Below are 20,539 nucleotides of genomic sequence, written 5' to 3'. Positions count from 1 at the left end.
TGTAGAAATGAGAAGTGAACAGTAGTAGTTCTATTTAAATTGCCATGTCTGTGCATGGTATTTCAAAATGTGAGAAAAAATATTTCCGGGGCTCTACACCTTCCTCATTCGTAGGCTTATTTTTATTTCTGAAGCACGTTGGCTATACAATACAGAGGTGTTTCAAAACGGACACATGTCTCTTGGTGATTCTGTGTCCTGCTTCGGTCGGTGACTAACCGTTAGGTCATAAGTAAACTCAGCCAAAAGGTCTCTCCAATACAGCTTCCAGTCAATAGCAGTGGCTTCCAGGGAGACCAATACGCGGAGGGATCATGTTTCTAGAGACTTAGTTGTAAGCACCCGAAGGAGGTGAAACGCCGCCCCGACACCTCCTGGTCTTCCAGAATTATCTGCAGCAAGGAGAAAGCCACACCGAGGTCCCTTACGTTAGACGTGCCTTCACTTCCTCCAGGGGCCACACCTGTTGGCAAGGTGCACCGCTGCAAAGAAGATTCCGTCGCAAGGAGCTCACACCTGGGGACAGTGCAGGCAGAGGGGGCGGGCTGGTGGGAGCCGAGGACTGCGCTTAAAAATTGAGTCCGGGGGAAGTTCTTCGGCGCGGAGTCTCGACAAATGCCGCTTGTTGCTCGGTTTGCTTTCTCTATCTCCTACACTGGTTACCTCATTTCCGATTAAATTAATGATCCCAAATTAGCTGCGAGAGGATCGCGCGGGTCTTCTATCAAGACAAGAGCTGAGTAGTTCAATACCCAAGGCAGATTTCCGGACCTGTAGAGAGAGAAAGGAGGGAGAGCGGGGAGGATCGCCGGCTTTCGCAGGCAAGGAAAGGTGAGGGTGCGTGTGAGTCGTGGGGACCCTTAAAACTTTCCCGAGTTGCAGGCAAAGGCGATCCCCGCGGCGCCTGGGGGGATCCGGAACGCCGGGGCGACACCGGTTTGAGGGTTAACGTGCCGCTGACGATCAGAGCGAGCCCTCTCAGATGCTTCTAGGAGCGCCGGGCACCAAGGGCACGTCGGGATTAGAATGGGCCGACCTCCCCTCCGCTTTGGGTATTTCACTGGCTGCGAGCTGAAGCCTGACACCCCTTGGGGGAGTCCCCCAGGTTGCCGGAGACGCACCCGGCTGTCGCTCTGTCCCCTACAACTAGGAGCAGGGACCAAGGAAGGCGCACGAGGACCGACCGGTCACCGTTCAAATTACCTCATCGCCTCAGCTCCCCGCCCCTTTCCCAAACCTGGAAGGAACAGTGCCCTACAGCCCGCGTCTCCCCTGCCCCCGCCCCCACCCCCACCCCCACCCCCAGCCCGAGCCACTCTCTGGGAAAGGCGCCCGCCTCCCCGGGCCACCTCCCCCCCGCCGCGCGCTCCCAAGGGTTAAGGGCGCGGGCGGGTCGCCGCGCCGTGCGCTCCAGCGCGGTGCTCTGTGCGGCTCGCCGGGCCGCCCGCCAGAGGGTGCCCCCCCCAGAAGTCGGATCCTTGAGCTGCGGCGGCGGCAGCCAACTGCTCCATATTTGGCTTCTATTACACATTTACATACTGGAGCGAGCGAGCGAGCGCGAGAGAGCGCGAGGGAGGGAGGGCAGGCGGGCGGAGGGAGGAGGGAGGGGAGGGGAGCGGGAGGAGGAGGAGGAGGAGGAGGAGGAGGAGGAGAGAGCAGAGTATACCGCAGACATCATTTCTACTACAGTGGCGGAGCCGTACAGGACCTGTTTCACTGCAGGGGGATCCAAAACAAGCCCCGTGGAGCAGCAGCCAGAGCAACAGCAGCCGCAAGACATTGTTTCTCTCCCTCTGCCCCCCCTTCCCCACGCAACCCCAGATCCATTTACACTTTACAGTAAGTGGCTATTTTTTTTTCCTCCTCTGATTCTTTCTCTCCCCCTCCCCCATCCTCTTCTCCCCTAATTTAGATTAAAATCCCTTCTTCCCCCACTCTCCCGAGGGGGCAAAAACAACAACCAGCAAACAACCCCCAAACCCCAATCGGCTGCACGAAAAACAGCTGGAAGAGGAGCGAAGGAAATCGACGCGTTGTGTTGTGTGTGTGCGCGCGCGCGCGAGTGTGTGTGTGTGTGTGTGTACATACAACCGTCCCCGACTCCAGCCTGCCGGGCCGACACCCCCACTCCGGGCGCAAAGGCGACCGGCTTGGGGGCTGTTGCCGGGGGCCGGTGGGGCGCCCGCCGGGCTAGGGGGCGCGCCCGGACCGGGGGCGCGGGTGATGAGAGCGGCGGCGGCGCCCGGCTCCGGTGGCTGCTGGTCCGGCAGCGAGTACAGAGCCATGTCCTCCTCCCTCCGGGTGGCGCAGGGGGAGGCGGCGGTGGCGGCCGGGGGTCGCCTTTTCCCCGCTGCCGGCTTCCATTCCTTCTCCCCGGAGGGGGCGGTGAGAGCGACGGGAATTCGGGGAGGGTTGGACTTGTCCGCGAGTGGTCGCCTGGCCTGGGCGCCCCGGGACAAGGGTCTCCCCTCAAAGGCTGGCCTCGCCGGGTGTTGGGCTGCAGGCCGGGAGGGGACTGGGCCGGCAGCCGGGCCGCGACTTTGTGCGCGGCCGGGCGCCAGGCGGGGGACGCAGAGGGGTGGCCTCGGGGACCGCGCGGGGGGAGCGGGTGTGCGGGTGCCCGGAGCGCGGCTGGGGTGGCGGTGGCGGCCCTGGCTGCCGCCGTCACCGCCGCCCTGTTGGTGCAGCCGCTTCCTGATCATGTGCAGCCGCCGCCGCCGCCGCCGCCCGGAGCCCAGAGCCCGCGAGTGCCCCAGCCGGGGCCGGCACCCCCGCCTGCGCCCGCGGCAGGAGCAGAGGAGCCGCGGCAGGCGCTGCCCTGCGCCGGGAGTGAACGGCTGCGAGGCTGCTGGGAGGGTGAATGAAGCCAGGAGGAGGGGAAGGAGGAGGAGGCGGCGGCGCTGGAGGAGGAGGAGGCGCTGCGGGGATTGGGATGCGCCCTGGAGCCCCGCTGCTCGTTCACTCTGGGCCGGGCCGGAGACTCTGCCACTCCTGCGGCCGCCGCCGCCTCCTACGTGGTTCCAGCGCTGCGCGCAGGCCGGTCCCGCAGGGGGCAGGGAAGGGGGCCGGACGGGCGGAGCGAGAGGTGAGGCGGTGTCGGAGCGGGGCGTGAGTGTGAGTGAGGGTGAGTCTATGTCTGTGTGTGTATTTGTGTGTGTGCGCGCGCCCGGCGGGGGCGGGGGGCAAGGGCTGTCGCTAAGGGGAGGAGACCCTCCACGGCCACTTGGCTGACTCTGCTGCGCCCGGAGCCCCCTCTTCAGCCCCCGCCCCCCAGGCTGCCTTCTGAAACTCTTGTGGCCTGTGCTTTCATTTTATTTCAGACCACGTAGGGGGCTGACTGGAAGCGATGAAACAATTCAGGTTTTCTAGGGAGATTGAGCAAGAACCTTAGTGGGGGGTGGAAGTAGGGTGGTGATCGAGACTCTGCTAGAAAACAAAACAAAACCAAAAAGAAAAAAAAATCGGTTTCAAAAGACGATGGTGTTCGGTTCGATTCCGTGGCTGCTCTGTTTTCTTTTGCTTTCTTGCTATATAATATATAATCTCACAGATAAGAGGGTAATATAAATACTTGGGAAGGTTGAGAAATTGCTGAAGAGTAGTAAGGGCAAAAAAAAAAAAAAAAAGAGCCAGTCGGAAGAAGCTGGTTATATAATGCGAGATGTGGCTAACAAGAACGGCAAGCTATTTTTATTTTGTTTACCGTATGCTGTGCAGTAGGGACTCCTCCAAACTGGTTCTATCCCCGAAGAGATCCTTAGCTTCCTTGTGAGATCCACAGGATACAATTAGCAAAATTAGAAGACCCTATTACACCCACAGAATAAAAACTAATGCCTTAGAGTGGCATTCTCCCTGAACATCCTGCCGTGCGGGCACGGAATGTGTGTATGCAAATAAGTTCTCCTTTGGCAATCTAGTAGTCACATCTCAATGACATTTGTGTTTTATAATGCAGGCTGTTCTTAATATTTAAACATCATCGTCCTGTATGGCACCCAGCAGAGGATAGCTACTTGATGGTTATTTTTAGGCATTGCTAGTTACTTTTTCAACAGTGTTAGCTAAGCCATTTCTATTTGGGTTTCCGAGGAGCCCTGTAGTTCCTAGAAGCCCCTATTAAACCTACCCTATGGTTTATTTGATGGGTAAAGATAGTTTGATAGTTGAGGATTTTTTAGAATGAAGATTATGCCGAAAGCCACCAGCGACAAGAACGAGAAAATCCTGCACATGAACTCTTGGAAAGGGATTGCACCAGAACGACATTTAATCTCCTCTGATTGTCCTCTAACTGTGCATGCAGCAGTCAATATTTTAGCAGCTCCTGCAAATAAATGGGCTGGCATGCCACCTTCTACCTAAAGCAGAGGTTAAGAAGGGCTCCCCTGAACCTCCTGGCTGACTGTCTTGCACATCATGTAGATAGGTGTCAGTGGTGTAGATTTTCGGTGCACTTAACTCCTCCAGCCTTGATCACTCATGTAATTAGATCAGGCTGCTATGGCAACAGACAGTGTTCCTCGTCCATTCAGGTGGGTTTGTCTTGTGCATGAAGTACTCCAAGTGTTTTATGCACAGTATTTGTGCTGCCCAAGCCAGAGAGAGACTTCACTATTTCAATTGCATCTTCTTTCAGTCATTTGAATGGAAGACACTGCAAGAGGGTTCTAGCTACTCAACTTTTATAAAGCAGACCAACAAGCTGTTCTTACTGGGTGCAGTATGTAAATGCATCTCCCCAGACAGTGAAAGGAGCCTGACAATCCTGTTGGTGTTTATTGTGAACAGATCAACAAGTATTTGGTACTTGTTAGAAACCTTTCAGAGCTTACTAAAGCAACATTTCTTTTGCAGTCTGGTGCCTTTGGCCTTGGAGGCACTTAACCCTTTCAAGTGTGGACAGGGCTCATCCTTTGGAACTCAACATTGCCCTTGATGGCTGGCTAAAGGGTTTACTCAGAGGAAGTATCTTGGGAAGTATATCCACATTGTCACATTTTAAAACTTTGTGGTCATTGTAGCAAAAACGGATACTGACAGTAGGGAGCCCTTCTGAATTTATTCATTCTTAATTTGGATTTCTTGGGTGTGATCTTTAAGGATCTTTGGTAGTAAGTTAAAGGGTTTGGTTTGGATTTTTTCCCCCCTTAGTTAAGGAAGAGGTGATAGAGGCCTATAGCTAGATGTGTGGTGCTTTTTTTGCATAATAAACTTATTTTAGGATATAATTTAATGAGCAATTAGGAAGCCTTTACATTAAGGCAACACTTATTAAGCCCACTAAGGAAAGAGAAATAATAATATGGAAAAGTAGCTTTAGTTGCTGAAGCTCTGTACTGCTGGGGCAGTCCAACTAGGGAAGAGTTATTTTAGTAATCCTGATATTTGAAAGAAAGGCTAATTGAGAAGAATAATGCATGGATTTAAGTTGTGACCTTGCCAGTCAGTTTTTAGTTTTATGGCCCCATAGCTAAATTGGTAAAATTTTTCCCCCTGGGGGCTAGGATTGAGAGAACTACTTAACTCTCTTCACAGGGGGTTTATGAGTTTCTTCTGTTTAGTGAGTCTGTGTGGTTGGTAAATTCATTGTGGCCTGGTCAGATGAAGCATTGCTGTGGTTAAAACGAGCTGTTATTTCTGGGAGGTAACTACATAGGCGGGATATAAAATAAAACACAGACGTTTTACACACTACCTTGGAGGTCCTAGATTCTATCTTGCAACATTCAGAAAGACCCTTCACTTGCAGTAAATTGTAAACATGCATTTTTCAGTGCACAAATGCATGCTGAAATAGGTATGAAAAATGTACTTGATTTGGAACCATGAACGACAATTATGTTCCTTTCTGGATTTCGTTTTAAGAGGGTTTCATAAACAGAAGTGATACATTGTCAGAAATTTTGTTAACTAGGCCTCTGAATTGTCTTTTACTCTTAGAAGATAATTAAAGAAAAACTCCTTAGCCATCAGATAACATGTTAAATGCAAATGGATGGTCTGTAAATTCCAATATACCCCACTCAGTTGTCTGGGAGTCCTTGGAGAGGCCAGTGTTAAGAGATTATTAAAATATTAGTAAACATTTCTATGACTCCTGTTATTGTTGTCACGGTAGAGTTCAAGGACTTAGGTTCCTTTTGTGTAATGTTGTGTCTTTATTTTTTTACGTTCTGAAATGTCAAGTTGATTTTGCTTTTGCACAGATCTTTAATGACAGTTTCTGATCACTGATACCCTGTAACAACCGGGTTTATTTTGTTCCTATTAGAAGTTATTCAATAAACATATTTTACTAAAACTCTGATAGTTAAGTAGGTAAATGTGTGAGTGAATGTTAATCCTTTAAAATATAGTTATCTGAAAGTAACAGACAATCACTTATAAGGGAAAGAGATTTCACTTCCACTGCTTTATATTTTCAGAGTAAATTCAGTAGTTTAAATGATTAGTTTCAATAAGAGCTTTATATCTGAACAGTTTAATTGCTTCGAAGAACGGATTTAATTCTGGTCATACTTCCAAGGTTATCAAAAGCCAAGCCCTCCTTGTTTTGTTAAAAGCATTGAAAACAATAAATTGTGGAAATCCCAATAGAGATAATAATAATTTCTGTTCTAGGACATTACATATAAAACTTCTGTTTTTTAAGATAGGATTTTTTTTTTTTAGCAATTCATTACACTTAACATTTTCATTTATTTTGGTTGAATAAATTTACTCTTTCAAAAATGTATTCAAAAGTGGTAATAATAAGCCTATAGGCTGCTTCTTTCATAGAATTTTTGAAATGTTGGCTGCAAGGGCTGTAATTGAATTGTGTTTTTAAAAAATACATAAATGCTTAAAATTACAGAAGTAATAAAAAGAATGTTTTAAGATGAATCGGTCTGTGCAAGATATTTTTTATTCTTGCCTGTTTGTGTTTATGTATTTTTGTTTTTATCAGTGTGGTTATATGTTTTATAATCCTCATAAATCTGAATCTGTTAGGCTAACATACTAAAAATATTTGTACTATGTATTACTATCTTCCCAAATGTACTAAAGTATGTTTAAGAACATGATGGGCAAAAAAAGCAACAAGTGTTACATTTTGTTTGACATGTTTCATGTTAGCTGAAATCTTTCATTGATTTTTCTCTTAACTTTTAATGCATCCCATTTGTGGAGTAATGAAAGTGCAATGATAATTGTGTTAATGTAAGCCAAAGTTGTATCCTACCTGAAAAATACTTTTCAGAAAATTTGTTACTGTGTAATCTAAATTTGAGGCTTCAGGGGGTAGAGGTTCCTAGGATTATAGTGTATGCATTTGGGCTATTCCCCCCCCCCCTTAGGTGTCTCTTAACATTGGAAGTTTTGAGGGCCTTATTTAGCAGGAATTTTTAGTGATGTTATTTTAACTGCTAACTATAAACATTTATACTTCTCGTGTTCCAAGAAAATGTGTTTTTCTATCACTGTGTATGACAAATTTTATTTTATCATGCCCTTAGTTTTGGCCCCTCTCTCACATTATCTCCTGGTCTTTATAGCCCATCATATCAGTTGTATTTAGGCCATCTTTTCTGGTAAACTTCCACTGTTAATAGTAGTATTATATGATGTTACTCTGTTGTGCTTTTTAAAAATAAATATTCCATTTGGGGTGTATATCATTGTATAAGACATTCCATAATTCCATTATTTTCTTGTTTATATGCTTTTGCGGTGAATTCATGTTGCCTTGCTTTTATTCTTGGGTTTCTTCCCTCAGATGGAATATGAGTTGTATTAACTCTCTTGATTACCCAACTAGTGTAGCAACACAAGGACTTTTGAAATAAGGCATACTCATGTGAGAGTAAATTAAACTTTTACAGCATTTGCATCATGTTTGGCTACCCTCTGCACTTCATCAGAAATAGGAGGGGGCTGTAATTTGGACTCTATAAAACCTTATCTGCCAGGTGATATGTAAATAGGATTGTGTGCACACACATCAATATCCAAGCAAACACCCTCTTACCCGTGAGCCCATAAAGCACTATCAAATCCACAGTACCTACTTGAGTTTGAACATCAAGTATTTGGGTGCTTCTTTTGAGATGTTACTAGATAAAATGAATATCCCTCTCCCTTATGGTGTAAGATTAAATAGAATTTTGTGAACTGCTGTTTAACTTGTCCACTGTTTGTATTCAGCAAGCTTCCTGGTGGAAGGAGAGTGTCTTCTAAGGATGTAAGAGATGTTATAGTTTAGAGCAGCTGATCTTTCTCTGTACACACAGATCACACGTGGGGAAACCGAGGACTACAAAAATTACTTCTTTTGCATATCAGTCCCAGGCATGCAATTGATGCTTAAATAAATGCTTGGTGAATGGATTAGTTAGAAGTAAGAATATTTTGGCTACTGTTCATTACTTTGAAAAGTGCTGGAGAGAAATGGAAGTTATTTTCCTTTCCAGCTGGGCTGTGCTCTTAAAAATAGTGAGTGTGTATGGATGAAAATAATCGTGCCTACCGAGATGTATTGCCATGTACCCAGGGATAATTGGCTCACTTACCTGTTTACAGATTATTCATATTGGAGACCCTATTCATAGCAGCTCTGGAATAGTTTCATTCTGACACCCAATATAATCCCAGGCCTTCTCCTTCCTACTGTTACCTGGTGTGAGCTTAGGAATCTCAAACTAAATTTAAAATCAGCCTAAACAAATATGCAGATCAGTCCAGTAATCACAGACTGAAAATCAGTCCAGCATTTGCTAGCCTGGGGATTTATTTTATAGTAACTGTGCTGCTGATTTTTTTTCTGTTCAGTGTGGTAATTGGGAATTGGCAGTATTTAAAAATATAATTTTAATGGATAGGGCTAAAAGCATGTTAGCAGATCAAGTCCTCAACTTCTTCCATTTCTATGCATAGGTCTTTACCTCACAAAAACTACTACAAGCACCAAGCTCCCTGATGGAAAGGTATATGGAAGATTCATTCATTCTTTCATTCATCCATTCACACATTCACTCATTCATCATACAATGGATGATATCTACTTAACCATTTGCAAGGCACTGTGGCAAATTGAAAATAAGGTAGATTGACATCAATGCTTAAATAGCTTAAAGTTCAGTGGGAAGTCTAGTGAATACATGTACACTTTGAAATTTTTTTCTGCATTTTATACCATTGGACAGGTATGCTAATAGCTGTGCTCTTTCATGATTGTCTTCCAAGTTGCATGTTGATAGATAATACATGTCACATTCAAAGTAGGCTTTGGTTCAATTCCTATTCAATCCATGCCCATTTTCACCTGATACTTCTTGTGATTACTAGCATGTGTTTATCAAATGATTGGCTGGAATCAGTGCAGAAAAGAATGATAGTGGCTGGCTCAACTGGGGAGACCAACCTGTTAATTTGACTGAAGGGATGACCTTTTGATCATCCCTTGGCCTCTTTCTAAGTTCTGTTGAATATAACCCAGACTGCATTTTGAGCTGGCTGGGGTTCTGTGTAATTCTTATATGAGAAAATGCAAAATTGGATGTTGCTTAAAGTTCATATTTCAGTGCATAGACCTTAAGGTGGACTTCTTTTTAAAGCAGTTTATTCTGTTTTTCATTTTGGATATCTTCTCCTGCACTCCCTGGACCATTGCAGGAGCATCGTGCAACAAATCACCAGGGTGGTCCATTCAAGCTGCAGATTTGTTTGTCATCTTTATACAACAGTCTCCTCCTCCACTGCCACTACAGGGAAGTGCATCACATGTCAGGTGAGAGTTTCCATCTGAAGATAAAGTCTTGCTGGAAATTGCCTCCTAACCATGCTTAAGCATTTTGTTGACTATTGAATATAATTTTCTTTGCAAACTATATTGTATAGGAAATAGAGAAATTGCCAAGATTTTCTTTTTTTTGTAAGACTCGGATTAAAGTGTCCATCTTTTTGGCTCGTGAGGAAGTTTATTTTTCTTCATGGTGTTGGATTGTTAGTGTTTGGAGTTTGAGTCAGATGGTTATAATTGCCACCTTTCCTTAATACGGCTAAGAATGTTATGCCAGCAGTTATTTTAAGTCAGGGTTTTTACATTTTAGGTTTTTGGTGTAGTATAATACACGAGTAGTAAAAGGGAAGCCTTTTGTTTAGTAGCAACCAGAATTTGTTAAATCTTGAATTTCTTTGTGTCTGTTTGGATTTTACAACTTCCTGATTTCCTCACGTACAGTAAGTTTTTCTGGCTTGGAGAGTCATGCATACACGGGGTGTATGCAAGCATGATGACTCATGGTTCTTTATTGCAGAGAGGGCAAGAGGATACTGCCTCAGATGAAATCAGGAGAGATGGAAGTTTGCTAGAACTTGGGGCAGTAAGGGTTTGAGAACCCTGGTGTACGCAACCAAGAGAGATTAGGAAATGGAAAATAGAGGATTAACTTTTATTTGCCTTGGAAGCAGTCCTGCTTGTGGCTCTGAAGATAAACTAGATCAGGGGTTCCCAAGCCTGGCTGAGCAACAGAATTACCTGGCTAGCTTAAAAAAATAGAATTTGGGGCTCCACCCCAGATCTCCTGCGTCAAAATGTTCTATGCTGGTCTCCTGGAATCACTGATCTCCTAGGTATTATTGCTCCTCTGGTTGGGAAGCTGCATGCTTGGGTGGTCTCTCGGTAGCTCTTCGTAACTTATATTTTACCTGGTGAAAGGCATGGTCTATTTTTACAAAGGTCACATCTAAAAATATGTATTTTCAAAACTCATTTGCTAAGAAGTGGATATTTGCTTTACCAAAATGTTCATTTTGAAAATAATCGACCAGACTTCTTTAAAGGAAGAGCTCCTTCTTAGCACTTAAAGATCCTGCTTTTAAGTTACATATAAATTCTCTGGCAACTGACACAAGAACATGGACCTCTGTAACCAGCCAGTCTGGACTTGAAATCTAGATCTGGCTCTCTGGCCTAGTCCAGTATCCTTTCAGTTCTTTGGTTTTCAAGTGTAAAAGAGATAATATTAGAACTTTTTAGTAGGGCTGCTGTGAGGATGGAATGAAATTGTATATATACTGTGGGTACAGTTATGTCTAGTGTCTGGTTTGTGATCTGTTAACTCATGCTATCCTTGTTAGCATGCAACTTAATCTCTTTTTTGTTTTTTTGGTTCAGACAGAAGCTTGTTGCCCAGGCTTGTTTTGAACTCCTGGCTTTAAGCTGTCCTCCTACCTCAGCCTCCCAGTATGCTGGGATTACAGACATAGGCCTGGTCTGAACTTAATGTCTTGACAGGGTGATTGTATATTAATGGTCATGTTTTGTGATGGGTGCTCCTGGACCATACGTGACTAGGAACAAGTAAATATACCTGGACCTTGGTCTTTGGACCAACCCTGGAGACACCTACAGTTCTGCAAAGCCAATGGGCCTTTTATTATTTATTTATTTTTTTTTATTTTAAATTCTGAATGTATCATAACTCTCACACTGTGGTAGGATGCTTATGTATTTTTTTAATATTGTTGTAAGGTGAACAATTGCATGCATATTGGTGGTCTGAGTAAAAACAAACAAAAATGTGACCAAAAAATAGACAAAAACATGCTCCTGGGGGACGAGGTGGAGGAGGGAGGAGTTGTCACAAACATTTTATCTCTCCTTGTGAAACATGGAACTGGGTTCCTTACATTTTCTTGGCTGTGGATTAGAAAGGTGTTGGTTAAGTGGAAATGGAATGATCTGGAGTGACATGCAAAAAAGGTAAGCCTAGTGAGGTTGACAAGTGTCAGTAGGACTAGAAAGGGTGCAGAGTCTTTTTTTTTTTTTTTGAGACAGAGCCTCAAGCTGTCCCCCTGGGCAGAGTGCCGTGGCATTACAGCTCACAGCAACCTCCAACTCCTGGGCTCAAGCGAGTCTCCTGCCTCCGCCTCCCAAGTAGCTGGGACCACAGGCGCCCGCCACAACGCCCAGCCATTTTTTGGTTGCAGCCGTCATTGTTGTTTAGCGGGTCCGGGCTGGGGATTCGAACCCGCCACCTTAGGTGTACGTGGCTGGCGCCTTAGCCGGTTGAGCTATAGGCGCCGAGCCAGGGTGCAGAGTCTTAATGCTACTTCGTCACTTCATGCACTTACCCATGACAACAGTTATTTGGCCAGGCAAAAAAAAAAATCTTCACAGTTTGATTTTTGGGGAAATAGTTTAGTTGCATATGGGGTGAGTATAATACATGCAACTGTATGTTTACTTGTGATAGCCGAAATACCTCAAAAATTTTATTGTGCAAAAACACATAGCAAAAGAATCCTATCTCTTGGTCAATATGTGCAGCTTACTGAGAAGAGCCCAAGTTTTTATAGTGTATGAGGCAAGTCTAAGTGTCTTCTGAAAACTCGTATTACCGACAAAGTGGTGCCAAGTCACCTTGAATTTTAAGCAGATGACATTTTCTGTGATTGCTTTTAAAGGAAGCTTATAAGCATTATCTAAACATTTTGCATCAATAATGACCTCGTTACAGTCCTCACAATTGATGGCTAAACTGTGAGCTGGGAGATGGTATCATTCATGTGCTCTGGTATATTCATTCAGTTTTTTAAAAAAACCTAGATTACAATTATTTCTGGTTCTAGTTATTTTATAAATATGATGTAGCGGTAGCAAGTGATGACCTAACTTGTTCACAGTCCCTATTTATGTAAAGAATGATTCATTCATTTTTTTTTTCATTGTGAATTTTTTTTGTAAATTACTGCATAGTGCTGTTGGAATGAAAGTGAGTAAGAGCCGCCGGAAGGAGGTTATAGTCTTCATGGTCAGGCAGGGAAAAGAAGAAATGCTCCAAAATAAGGAAAGCAAAGCAGGGAGCGGTCCTAAGACGGTTCTAGCAGCGAAGGAATTGAGAAAAACCACGCTGAGTTAGGAGTGATCAGGAGAGATTTGGAGGAGGAGGGATCACCTGAGTTGAGCTCTGCTGGCTGGATTGCATTTCTGTGGGAAGGGAGGAATAGAGCAGGAGGGAGCCCACTAAGTGGCTGGGACTTAACAAGCAAGTGCCTGGTATGTAACTGGCCAGGCCATTGTACGTTCTGGTAGAAATCTGAGTTTCTGGAGTTGGGCAGGCAGTAGAGAGCGTGGGAAGGAAACTGCTGAGAAATCAGGTATGGGGATAAATTTGGAGGAGTCATTGGCATAAATGTGATCTTTGAAGTTAGACTTTGAAGACTTGTGCCTGGCAAAACGTTTGACCCAGGGGGTGGGCGATAACTAAATTCAGGGATGATATCAGCTGGGGTAGAATGCGTAGAGAGACGGTGAGAGAGCAGAGTAGCTTGAACGTTGCTGCAGCTCAGCCTGCGGGAGACCTGGTGGGTGGAGGAATTGGGATGATGTCTGGGTAGACCATGGGGATCTAAACAGAAACTCGGTGCTGAGCTGCAGCTCAATGAAACCTTGTTGAAACCTTTATTCCTTTAAGACCTTTAAAAAAAATAAGAACTTGAGCTAATTTTAGGTAAATCCAGTATGTGTGTGTATGAAAATGAATGCTGCTTTTGAAATTCAGCACGTGTGATATCTCTTTTCATTTAAACAAATGATCCTTCTATTTTCCTCTAAACTGTTTTATTAAGAAGATACTCAGTGAAGCCCTGTACAGATTAACAACAGTTCCTGCATTTCCTTTGATCTTCCCCACCGTTGATTTATTCATCTCATGTGATATGCGTAAAGCACATCGTGCCATCTACTTGACTCTGTAGCAACTGTTCATTCGTGGCAATTCATTTACTGTACTTTGATAAATCACGTTGATATGGTTGTGTTTTGTAACTTTAGAGGATTCCCTGAGGCTTTCTGTAGACTCTTTCAAATGTGAGATATACGGGGTATACAGTATACACATATGTACTAGACACAGCTCTTTGAACAATGTGGCTTCTCATTTAGACTTTATAGGAAATAATATAGAATTGATGAGCCTTGGCTCTGGGGAGGAAATTTGCCTAAGATTTCAGGGCTCAAAGGAAAGGGCTGGAAATTATCTGTTTATGTGGGTTTTAATAAATAGTCGATTTTAGTATAATTAGAGAAAATGTAAGGATTATTTAAGATTTTGTTTTTGGATGTGAATTATTTAGCTGGACTGTTTGTGTATCCCAGAATGGTTCAGAATGAAGGCAGCGACTTAACCTAACTTTTATCAAAGACAGAAGCTTAGGGAAGGGGAAGAAGACAACTGAGGAGCAGGTCATTCTGCCTGTAGTTATTTAGTGAGCGTGTACTGTGAGTGTTAGGCCAGCAAGGCCCTGTCGGTGATGTGGAGATGATCCACAGTTCACAGTCCACTCTGAGTATGAGCTCATTTAATCCTCATTGAAGATTCTTATCTTCCATTATTTTCTCCATTTCGAAGATGAGGGAAGTGGCACAGAGAGGATAGGTAACCTGCCCAAGACTGCCCAAAGCTGTTAGATGGTAAAGTCATGCTTGGATCCCAGCCTGCATTCTTAGTTGTGGCTCAGGATTATCTTTCAAGCCCAAAGTCCTGTTTTTAAGGAGCTTACAGTCAAGTGCAGAGGACTGGGAGTGCTCAGGAATCATATTTAAAGAACTATAACACAGGTACAGCATCCTCTCAGAGGTCAAGATCAGGGCAGTATTCTTGGATGATGAGTTTTCCTTTTTTAACATTTTTTTCATGGAGATGGGAGCTCATTACATTGCCCTGGCTGATCTCGAACTCCTAACCTCCAGGGCTTTTCCTCTAACAGTGCTAGAATTGCAGTTACCAGCCATCTCTCCCAGCTGAACTCTCCTTTTTGATACCTGTTGGTCAGTTCAGAGTCATATGTGAGCTTTCTGCTGGAGGCTGTTCTATGCAGGCAGTCCTTGTGGAATTTCCTCCCTTTCTTTCAGTCCTCCTCATGCCTGCCTGAGATTCCTACGCACTTTCAATAATTATTAATTAGAGAAAATGATGACAGTGGCAATATGCTTATCTGTTTCAGGAGTTTGGCTTAACTTGGCTCCACATGCTGCTTGGCATCAAGAATCCCAGCGAGAAGATGAACTTTTGACTCTTAAAAGAACTTCAGTGGGTCATTCATTGCTCAGCTTGCAAGATTTGGCAGATCTGAACTATTTATCTCTCCAGTGAGATAGGTGGTGGTGTGGCCCTGAATGCAAACTCTTACAAACAAAACACGCAGGAAAGGAGGTCACACTTCAGTCAGGGTGGCCATAGGAAACGCCGAACTCCCACCCCTCCTGCCCCTGTCTCACCCAGGCTCATTTTCTCTCCTTCATTGCCACAGTGAATGAACCTTAGCTCATTCATATCAAGGTGATAGAGAAGAAAGATCACTTTACTCTTTGCCTGCTTAGGGAAGGCCAGATTGTGCTGCTTACATTGAGTGAAAATTACCACCAAGTATTTTTTTTTGGTCTTCAGAGGCAACGTCTCTTGTTTTACAGACGAGCGGAAATGGAGAAGAGGACTTAAGATTTACTATCTGTGCCCTAGCCTGGCAGCTCCAGCCTACATCACAGCTGTAATCATATGTGATGCATTTTTATTTACAGATTAGTAGGCTCTGACTCTGACATATGACTAACCGGGAAGCTCCTCCCTACAACAGTTGTATGTCATCTGCTTCAGAGAACTAATTGCTTGGCAATTCCCCTTTGGTAATTCCCTCTTTATTTTCTGATGAGTTACTTAACAGCGATGGGCTTGTTGAGCAGAGCGTGGAGTTTAATGTGTGCTCCAGAAACTCCACTGTAGGCCTGGGGGATATGTTTTTTTGAATTCTGTTTAGCTTTACTGAAGGAACACTGAAACCATTATATGGCCTGTTAATATTTCACTCAATACCAGGTTAAAAACTGAGCTATGTGCAAATTTTCCAAAAGAAATCAAAACCAGGCTTCCTTTTAAAATGTGCCCCCGTGCATTAGAAAATTATTAGAAAGGAATTTAATATTTATAGAATGTTTAATGCTCTTTTAAAAAATAAGATTTGAAATGGAGTAGCTTTCCAGTGCCCTGCAGAGTGAGTGTGGAATGGTGGAAAGCATGTGGGCTGGTAGGTGGAGGTTGAGTTTTTATTTCCTGTCCTGTTACAGGGTGATTTGGGCCACACTCTCTAGCTTGTAGGGCCTCAATTTCCCTGTCCACAAGGAAACGAGGGATTTAAAAGAAATGATCCCTCAGGCCTCTTCTATCCCTGATATTGTACAGTTCCATGAGTAGATTTTATTGTAATTCTTCCTCTCAGCTCCCTCAAGACCTTTGCTTCTGTCAAACATCATCTGCTATTGTTTGACTTTGTTGGGTTCTGTATTTAATTAGAATTTATATTTTAGCTATTTATTGTGCCATTATTTATAGAGTAAGTCATAAGTGGTGCCTAAAATCATTTATCACTCCATCTGTATTAGTTTCATACCTGAATACTTCCTCTGTGCCTTTTAATTGTTCTTGCTACTATTCCCCAAACAACATCCATTTCTGGAGGTGGAATGCGTTATAACTAGAAAAAATCTTTTAGTTGATTGTGGGATTTTTTTTTTTTTTTTTTTGCAAGGGAAGTGCAGAAGCTCTGTTTTTGTAAGCTATGGTATCAAGGACCACATTCTGTTCTTAATTTGCAAGCAGAGATCCTCTTGGTGTCATTTGGTTCTACCTGCAGGTGCTGGTTTTAGTCTCTAGGTAATTCCTTTTCTCTTCTGCATCAACTTTTCCAATTAGTGTGTGCAGCATTATCTTGCATTTTGGGTTAATTTATAAGGAGTTCATACTGATGCCTCTTGATTCATTGCCATTATTAGTAGTTTCTTTAGTGCAAATAGAAGAGGTGACATCTGAGAAGTTTTTGTTGCATTTCATTGTTTTGTTTGTTTTAGAGGCAGAGAGTAGGGGAAGAGAAAGTATTTATGGTGGGTAAAAGCAAAGGTTTGGAAGTTAGATTAAGGTTCAAATTCTGTCTCTGGCTCCCTAAGTTCTGTGGCCTGAGTCACATTTCTTAAATCGATGGTCCTCAGTTTCTTCATCTGTTAAATGGAGATGATAACAGCATCTATCTTATGGGGATCTTTGAAAGGATTGAATGCATGCTCACTACTTATGTACATTTTTTATAGTAGCATCTCAGTAACTAATAAAAACAAATGCACGCACACACACAGACACACAGACACACACACAAAGGGAAGGCTTGGTACTGAAGAGCTGGAGAAAGAATACAACAGGAAAATGCTGTACTGTGGGGATAGTCAGTGTTGGAGGAGCCCTTTACAGCAGCCAGTCCTCATGGGCAGCTTTTGAATCCCAAACGGACCTCTGAGATGTGGAAAGGACTAGATTCCCTTCACTGATCAGGGTGTGACTTTCTCTACAGGTTGATCAACTCCCTGGACAAGGGTGTGTGTTCACCATACATGACTGATGGAAATGCTGTTTTTAAGCATTTACTGCCCCAACCTTACAGCAATAAAGGAAAGCCAATAAAAGCAAAATTTCCCTTTGATTTCTCTATCCCAGTCCATAAATTAAGTTCACTTTCATGTGTTGTTTTCTGGTTCTTGACAATGTAACATATATCATTTTTTCAGTTTTGCTTTTCTTATTTAGCATAAACGTTCTCATTTAGAGCCTAGACTATACAATTATAATTTGCAAGGATTATATAATGTTCTGTCAAGCTGTTTTTATCTAACTTTAAGTTTCCTATCATTTTTAGACATTTCAAGTTGTTTCTAATTGTTTACTATTGTAAAACTTCAGTATCTTTGCACAGTTAAGTCTCCCACTCACATTGAAGGCTTATTGTTAAGATAGGGGAGGCTTGCTCTAAATTGCTTTCTAAAAGACCTGTACCAATTTACATTGTTACTAACGATATTGGAATGTGTCTTGCTTCAACCTGATTAATTATGGGACTTACTATTTTTTGGCTTGTTTAATAGACTCTTTGGTTTTGAAATTTGCATTCCTTTGATCCCTCTCAGAGATAGAACATTTCCATCTGTGTTTACTTACTAATTGTCCTTTTTACAATTAGCAAATGCGAGTCTTGATGTTTTCTATCTATGTGTATAACCTCTTTATGTGTTCTAGATTTTAATCTTTTTTTTAAAGTCATTTTTGCTGCAGCTATTTTCCCAGTCCAGTTTTCTTTTATTTCAAAGATAATACTTTTTGTTGTACAAAAGTTCACATTTTTAAATGATTGGTCTTTCTTCTCTTCTAATTGTACCCAGGGCCAATCTGGAAGGAAGAAGGGAGATAACCGCAGTTTAGATCGTGCAGCCAGGCTGGCCAAAGGGCTTTTCTGGGAATAGTTGTCACTTCCTTCTTTGTTCATTGCTACCCTTCGAAACTGTTCCTGTTGAAATTCTGGCTTTGAAATCCTGGAGCTTTCTATTTTCATAGGCCTACCTGCTTCTTACCCCTCAACCCTTGCCCAACTTGTGCCAGGTTCCTGGCTGTGGCCCTCTGCCCTCCTTTGCTGGACTGTGTGTTTTTCAGGGAGGCCTGCCCCAGGAGTGATGGGTGGAAACATTCCTGGCTGCCTCCCTCTCTTGGACCCAGAGAGACCAGTCAGCAGTTTCAGGCCTGATCAAGGTCTAAGCATTATCCAAAGATCCTGTTGGGGTCTGCACACCTTCTGCTACCTGGCAGGCTGCCCTGCAGAGGGACTGACTGGCTTTGTGGCTTAGGTTTTCACCCCTGTTGGAACTGCAGTGGCACAATGCTACTCTGGTTCCTTTCCTATGATAGCTCTTCCCTGGAGGTAGCTCTTTGGGTTGGAGGCTGGGACAGCTTCCTAAGTGGTGAGTTTGGGGGAAGTCTGGTGTCAGAGTTTGAACTTGGGTGAGAGGCTCAACTGGGCTGGTGATGTACTACCTCCTAAATGGTCTCTCTAGAGGTACAGCTGTTTGAGTCCAACACATTTTTCTCTCTAAAGCCAAAAGGAACATTTCTTAATATATTAGAATCTACTCACATCTTTGCTTTTCTTAACTCCTACCCTGGTTTTTCATGGCCTTTGGGATAGATCCAGGATCCTTGGCTTCATAGGTTTTGGAGACCTTGCCTTAGCCTTATCACTGTCATGTTGCCCCAGATGTGCTCCACTTTGGTCATGTAATTCCTCCTCCATAAAGCACCATCATCTTTCTTTTGTCCCAGCCTTTAGATGTGCCGTTCCCCTCCTCAGAGCCCAGCACCCCTCTCCCCGCATTTAGCTAACTTTCCCCCTTTCTTATAATCGCAGCTCATAGTTCCTTCCTCAGGGAGTCCCTGGACTAGGTTCTGGCCTAGTGGTAAATCATGGTACCAGATTCCTTCCTTACATAACACATTGTAAACCCCTTTCCCAACTTACGGATACTGGAACCCTGGTATTTTCAGGTTATAGTGTATGAATATACTGTAGTAATCGTGAATAAATACAGATACTTCCCCTACGATGTTTATTTGTATATTACACATTGGATGTGTTTCCATCTATTAATATGGACCATGATTTATATAATTGTGTTCGGGAATGAGCATGGGGTTCAGTGGAGCATGGTGGCAGAAAAATCTGTGGCCACTTGTTGGTTTGATTAGCTTTGTGCTGTGTGCATCCCACAGTGGGTGATCAATGTGATAAAGATGTGTAAGAAGCACATGTGAAGGAGAAAGAAAGGACAGCGAGAGGCCCGATGATGAATTTTCTGGAATGAAAGCTGTATGTAACAGCACGCTGGATTTGCTCAGTAATATTCAGGTTTTATAGCACTGTTCTCACAACCACACCAAATGCTACTATTGAAATTCAATACAGGAAAAATGGCTTTGTTTTTGAATGTCTAAAACTATCTTTCTTCATATTGAAAAAATTCCTACTGAATTTTGATTCCATGAAGATTCTTAGAAACGCAGCTAGTGGGGTGAATGACTGAGTGAATTTGAGGTTCACATTTCTGGCATCTTCTCTGGCCTTGATCTGTCTCCTCTAAGTGATTTTGGGACCCCACTTTCCGACTCAGGTGTGAGTTCCTGGTGAGATAATTATCCCAAGGAGGTAATTTTATCTAGGAAAGAGTCCAGTTCTGGAGTTCTGAGTGGGTTCTGTCAGGTTCAGGTAAAGTACCAAGTGGAAAGGGAACCCATTTGAAGGCATTAGGGGAACCCTGAAACCCTCCTGCAAAACCCTGCCCATGAGGACTGAGACCAGTGGGGTAGAGGGTCTCTCTGAAGGGGATATCTGTGCCCCTTTGAGTTGGCCAGCCAGGTAGTCATCCAGCTTCCCCATCTTGCATAGGGCTTCATGTAGAAGTTGCCTTGGTGTATGAGGACACCCAGGAAGAGGGTGTCCCTCTGTGGTCATTGGTGTGAGGACAATATGTGGCTAGACCATATGTCAGACACTGTTAGAGGTTCTGGCAGGTGAGGAAATGCCTGCCATCAGCAACGGAGGCCCTGGGCCCTTCGTCTAGTGCCAGTGCCGCATCCCAGTTTGGGAGGACCTCCAGAGCCCTTTGTACCCGGCTTTGCTCTGGAAG

At 43.8% G+C, this 20,539-nt stretch overlaps 1 protein-coding gene across 7 annotated transcripts in view; it reads left to right on the top strand.

Moving 5' to 3' along the window:
- The first annotated feature begins 596 nt into the window (after nucleotides 1-596).
- The window catches only part of ATXN1 (ataxin 1), a 408,196-nt gene continuing 388,253 nt past the window's right edge, over nucleotides 597-20,539 (top strand). For 2 of the 7 annotated variants that reach the window (XM_023512289.1, XM_023512284.1), the window contains exons 1-2: nucleotides 1,652-1,839; nucleotides 9,658-9,772. The gene's annotated coding sequence lies outside the window, so the exon portion shown is untranslated. Of the gene's footprint in view, nucleotides 832-1,651; nucleotides 1,840-2,724; nucleotides 3,125-9,657; nucleotides 9,773-20,539 lie in introns of those variants that run through there. The other 5 variants (XM_012804250.2, XM_023512285.1, XM_023512286.1 and 2 more) reach the window with 4 other exon arrangements.

This window comes from Otolemur garnettii, unplaced genomic scaffold, assembly GCF_000181295.1.
Source record: "Otolemur garnettii isolate 467f Iridium unplaced genomic scaffold, OtoGar3 scaffold00026, whole genome shotgun sequence".
Lineage (NCBI taxonomy): Eukaryota > Metazoa > Chordata > Mammalia > Primates > Galagidae > Otolemur > Otolemur garnettii.
This window is presented reverse-complemented; position numbering and strand designations above follow the sequence as displayed.